Source organism: Cervus canadensis, chromosome 25, assembly GCF_019320065.1.
Source record: "Cervus canadensis isolate Bull #8, Minnesota chromosome 25, ASM1932006v1, whole genome shotgun sequence".
NCBI lineage: Eukaryota > Metazoa > Chordata > Mammalia > Artiodactyla > Cervidae > Cervus > Cervus canadensis.
Window position 1 is genome coordinate 847,202 of NC_057410.1, and position 6,087 is coordinate 853,288.

The window sequence follows — 6,087 nt, forward strand, 5'->3', positions numbered from 1 at the left end:
TCTTGCACAGCCACATCGCCAAGAAGATTCCCCAGAGGGCAGGGATTCAAAGGTAATTCATAGAGGTTTTTACACGTCTATATTTTGGAGTTTCCCACCTTCCTGTCATTGCTCATGCTGCTTTTTCCATTTATGCTGGTTTTTCCTCGCCACTGCCTCCCCCCACCATACCACTATCCCCCCATACTTTCCATTCTGCTCTTTGAGGTTCTTGATTACAACAGCTAGAACCTATCAGCCTACCACTACCATCCATTAGGTTGTATGCAAGGCCTTTCCTTTTACGTGCTTCTGCAAAATTTAATTAAAATAAGTTATATTTATTCTGCCTCCTAAATAGTCTCAACTGTGTCTGCTTTTCTCAGGAGTGAGTGCAGGCTGGACCCCCACCCCTTGCTGGAGCCTTCATGTGAGGACTGCATGGTTGATATATGTAATGCATCTACATTGTATATCTGTCCACACTGATTTATTTAAAGCATCCACACTGTAGCCAGGGACCTTAAACCCTATCATGGTCCCTTTTTTCCTTCTCCCTTCTCTTTCATATTCACTACATTTCATCCACTGGTATTCTTTTAGTTCCTGGTATAGTATTTGTCTGTGTTCATGCTCTTCTCTGCCTGAAATCATCTTTCATCCTCACTTTCTTCTCAGTCTCCATTAAATATTGGTTCTTCTGGGAAGTCTTCTCTAACCACTCGTCACTCACATATCCTGTTCCCTTATCTTACTATGTGAAATCTTTCTTCCCTTGTAGAATATACACTCTTGGCACATTTAAGCCACTCCAAAAAAATCTTTCTGAGTATGTGGATTTTTTTTTTAACATGTACATATTTTAATCTTCACTCAGACTGGACTGCATGAGAGCTTCTTGAGAGTTAAGACTGTGTATTTTATTCCTTTTTGTACCTCCTCTATTAGGCCTTAGACATAGATGTGATTTAAAAAAAAAAAATGTACTGACTGAATATAATCTAATAGGTTCTATGCTGGACTTCCTACCAAATCCTGGTTTTGCGTGTACTCTAATTCAATTATCTGAAGACCCGAGACCAAAATTGACCAGTAGAGGGCAGCAGACAACTGTGTTGTGAGGAGAAGGAGGCCTCATGGTTTACAAAATGGAGGATCTGGATCCAGAATAAGCTGGTTGAGATTGTTTGGTACTTGAGATACTACTTTTCATTCTCAAATGCTTCCCTTGTAGTGTTGGAGGTGAGAGGCCAAGACTTTTGAACTGTTATGCACAAGAGAGAATTTCAAAATTTTACCATCCCCATTGCCCATCACAATTTCTTCACCCTTCCATCCCAGCAAATCTTACCTTTCTATCCTTCCGTTTTTCTTTGTGTTTCATAATCAAGCCCCCTTTCTCACTATTCTTACATATTTATTATATTCTACACACTGGCATTCTGTAGTTTCTGATTCAATATTTGGCCTTGCTTTTCTGCTCTGAAGTTACCTTCTGCACCTAGGCTTGCAAGCCCCCCTCATTTCAACCTCCTTGAGAACCGGTCATGAACAGCCTTTCGTAACAAATTAAAATTCTCGTACTCTACTCATTCAATCCCTCATTAATCCAGGACAAACAAAACAATACCTTCACTTGACACTTCCAAATCACCATGTTGTTTTCTACTTTTTTTCTGTTTTTAAATATATACCCTCTGCCTCTAGCTCCATGCTATCTTTAATACCTTGTGGTAGAAAACTTTGCTATGTTTGAAGCCATTGATTTCTTACTGGGCTTGAGAGACATTGTACATTCTTGCTTTTCTCTTAGAACAGTATTTCTCCATCTCGTTTATTTTCTCCCTTCTTCTGTGAAGTTCTACGAAAGCTTTGCTCTTCTCCTCCTCCCAAGCCAGGAACCCCAAACCACTATTCCGAGCATGAATTTTAGCCACACCACGGTCCTATAGCTCAAGCTGCCTTGTTGTTTAGTCGCTAAGTTATGTCTGACTCTTTTGTGACCCCAAGGACTGTAGCCTGCCAGGCTCCTCTGTCCATGGGATTTCCCAGGCAAGAGTAGTGGCGTGGGTTGCCATTTCCTTCTCTAGGGGTCTTCCCAACCTGGGAATTGAACCTGCATCTCCTGCTTGACAGGCAGATTCTTTACTGCTGAGTGACCAGGGAAGCCCCATATCTCTAGCTGCCTATATGTCTGCATGGCTGACCTAATGTCACCTAAAACACAAAATTTTTCCCTTCCCTGAATCACGTTTTCAACTTTTTTCATTTGTTAATACTGTTCTCTCAATCCTACCTAGTTTCCAGCCTTAAGAATTATCAGACATTTTCTTTTCTGCCATACCCATCGTTCGTCAGTCATTGCTTCCTCCATCGCATCGTCTGTTTCACGCTTTGTCACAGTGGCTTCTAGGTGCCCCACTTTCACCACATTTAAAAATCTCTGAAACACTGCTTTCATCTTATTAATCTCATCTAGGAATTTCAGTGCCCCATCTGTTCAAACACATTCTCCTATTATCAATATGCCCTGCCTAAATCACCCGTTTTTTCAGTCCTTGTGTCCTTGCAGTAAGATAGCCCCAATCTAAATGGGCTGATGTCTCTTAAGTCACAGCCTCATTCCTTCTTTCTCTCGTGAAGTTCCATCTGGCTTCTCACCTTAAAACCAATGACTAGTTAATTCTACCCTATACTGATTTTTTTTTTTAAGCTGTAGATTCTTAGATCTTAATCAAATTTGCTTTTATGTGACTAAAAAGCTAATGTGGGGAAATCAAACATGCAGGAACTCATCTCCTTCCAATTTGTCAACTTGTTCCAGACGCTACGAGGCTTGGATCTCTGTACTTTATCCAGTAAAGCAAGTCATTAGAGGGCCCGAGCCGAAATGATCTCAACCTGTACTTATTTCAGGAATGCTATCATTGCACAAAACATTTCTGGAGCTCCTTCATGGCTAGTTTATGAGCCACATTTAAATGACTGATTACTTCAAAATTACTTAAAAAAAAAAAAAAGGCTGAAGCATTAGCCACCTTTATCATGCATCTTATTTTCCAGATTTTGTTCCAGATTACTTCTGGAATTCCCTAAGGTTAAATTCTTAGCCTTCTGTTCTCTCCTTTAGTGGCTGCTATCATTCCTGGAATTTCTTGATAATTCCCAGATCCACATCCTTAACCCTAACTTCTTGCTCTTAAGCTGTAGACCCACATTTCTATTTTCTAGCCAACCCCCTTCTATGGGGAAGGACTTCCAACCCATTTTCCCCCAAATGAGCTCATTACTTCATTCTTGAAATCTGCTCAAAAAAAAAAAAACAAAAAAACAAAAACCTGCTCATCCTCTTCTCCTCGCTGTTCAGGTTAATGACATGTCCTCTCACTCACAGACTAGAAACCTCAGTCTTTATCTGTGACTCATCTTTAGTTAAGTGCCCCTTTTTATGTGCACTGGTTAGCAACTCAGGCTCTGGAATGAATTCTGGGTTCAAATCCAAGTTCTGATTATTATTATTTTAAAAAAGAAATTTGGCCACAACCCACAGCATGTGGGCTCTTAGTTCCCTGACCAGGGATTGAACCCATGCCCCCTGCATTGGAAGGCCAATTCTTAACCACTGGACTGCCAGGGAAGTCCCCCAGTTCTGATTATTAGCTACATGAACTTTGTCCTTTGTCTCAGTTTCCCCACATAGAAAGTGATGATGATGATAATGTCTTTTTATAAAACTGCTGGGATGACTAGAGGCTTAACATTTAGCTCATGACTCACAATACATGCTCAATCTGGCTGTTAGTCCCTTTCCTCACTGCCAATATCTGATCCTATTTGGAACTCAGGTCCAGTAATTCCTGGGAAGCCTTCCCCCTGCATCCCACCAGGGTAGGGTAGGGAGTTGACCCTTTTCCTCCTCGTTGTCCCATTGCATTAAACTTACATATTAGCGGTATGCTATTCTGTATTTCCCATTGTTTGTTCAAGTGTATGTCACCCAAGCTTGAAATTCCTTTCAACGAATATACAATTACTTGTGTATCTCAAATGCCCAGAACCCCATCTGGCACGTGACACTTATGCTATATATTTTCGCTGAGTGAATCCAGTCAGTTACCAAGGTCAGTTACCTGCTGATTTTTCTCCCCTCCTCTGTCCTCTCTCCTGGTCTATTTCAAGCTCTAATCCTCTCATGTGAATTACTGCAAAGCTTACTAGTGTTGTCATCCAGTTTTCATTGTTTTTCTATTATCACTAGAACCATGAATTGCAAGGCACTTCTCAAGAACTTATCTGTAAAACTAACGTCCAAATTCCCTGCCATATCAAAGCTTTCCAGGAATCAGCCCCAAATTATTTTGTCTTCCATTACTTCTTTCAACAAACTTTATGCTTCAGATCACATTCTTCCTTCTTCAACATATCCTTCACTTCCAATTATTTTTATTCATGCTATTATTTCAGCCTAAAACAGAGGTTGCAAACTCTGGTGAACCATGTTTTTTTTTGGCCTACATTAAAAAAATTGAGCCAACATTGAAAAGTTGTGACATTTAGCATAAACATTAGGATTCCACAAGCTTTTTAAAAAACCATAGGAGCGGTGTTGGATGCCTATTCTTGTATAGCAGTAACTACAAGTTGTAGTTTGCCAACCTCTGGTCTAGAACAAGATAGCACGTCCCAATCTCTGATGTAGAGTAAGATACTACGTCTCCCGGAAAAGTCTTCCCTGGAACCCATGGCTTTATCTTCACTCTACTTACATACTGCTTGTGGCAAGATCCACTTCCCACATTTATGATGTCTTATATACTTGGATATTGGAGAAGGAAATGGCAACCCACTCCAGTGTTCTTGCCTGGAGAATCCCAGGGACGGGGGAGCCTGGTGGGCTGCCGTCTATGGGGTCGCACAGAGTCGGACACGACTGAAGCGACTCAGCAGCAGCAGCATGTACTCTGATGCTGGGAAAGATTGAAGGTGGGAGGAGAAGGGGACGACAGAGGATGAGATGGTTGGATGGCATCACCAACTCGATGGACATGAATTTGAGCAAGCTCCAGGAGTTGGTGATGGACAGGGAAGCCTGGCGTGCTGCAATCCATGGTGTTGCAGAGTTGGACATGACTGAGCAACTGAACTGAACTGATTATAAACATTTATCTCCATTGGGGAGTAACTTCTGTGAAGGTAGGTGCCACTTTGCTATATGAACCACCAGCCCCAGCCCCACCCTAGCTTTCTCGCAGAATAGACATTCAGTGAGCATTGATTCCAAAAACCAGGCCTACCCTAAAAGATTTGGCATCATTCATGACATTCAAAAGAATGAGCAGCAGGTTCTAAACGTAACTTTAAAGAAGCTTAGAAAAAGCACTGCTGGTCTCACTAGAGCACATATGTTGCCACTTGTGGTCTATACCGTGATGTGCCCATCAGCATCCCCTACTCAGATCTTGTGTATGAAAGTGTACCAGAGTCCGTGGGCTCAGGGTTGTCGTTATGCTGTTTTTTTTGCCCCTCTAAAGCGTCTAGAGTACTATCAGATTTATATTAGGTACACAGTAACTGCTCAACAAATTTAAAATACACTACTATGGTAAAAGATTTTTTTCTCATGGTAGGGAGAAAGTGGCAGCAAATGCCTACAGAAGGGTTTGTCGGTTTGACAACCATAGCAGGTGCAGTTGTTCCAGGTTCCTTTCCTCATGTTCACTCTTTTTGGTTAGGTGGAGGTTTCTCTGCCTGCCATGGAATCCCAGATTCCAAAGCAAAGGTGTTTGTGGGACAAGGGGAAAGGTACTTGTGTATCACCTACAGAAAGTGTCCCCAAATCCCAGAGCATCTTGGGAAGACGTGGATTTGGAGCAAAGGAAAACTCTGAAAATTACACAGTTCAGACACTAGCGAGAGTGCTTCAGCTCCACAGAACAGGAGACGGGAGGGGAGGGCGCAGGAGGGTACACTCCAGACAGACATCCTCCTAAACAGAGGTCAGCTCAAAGACAAGAGTCAGTTACAGAGCAAGGAAAAAGTCAGGGAATTAAGGCAGAGAAAGGCCAAAGCAGAGGAGAACCTCCAGGAGGGGAGTGATGTGAATTACGA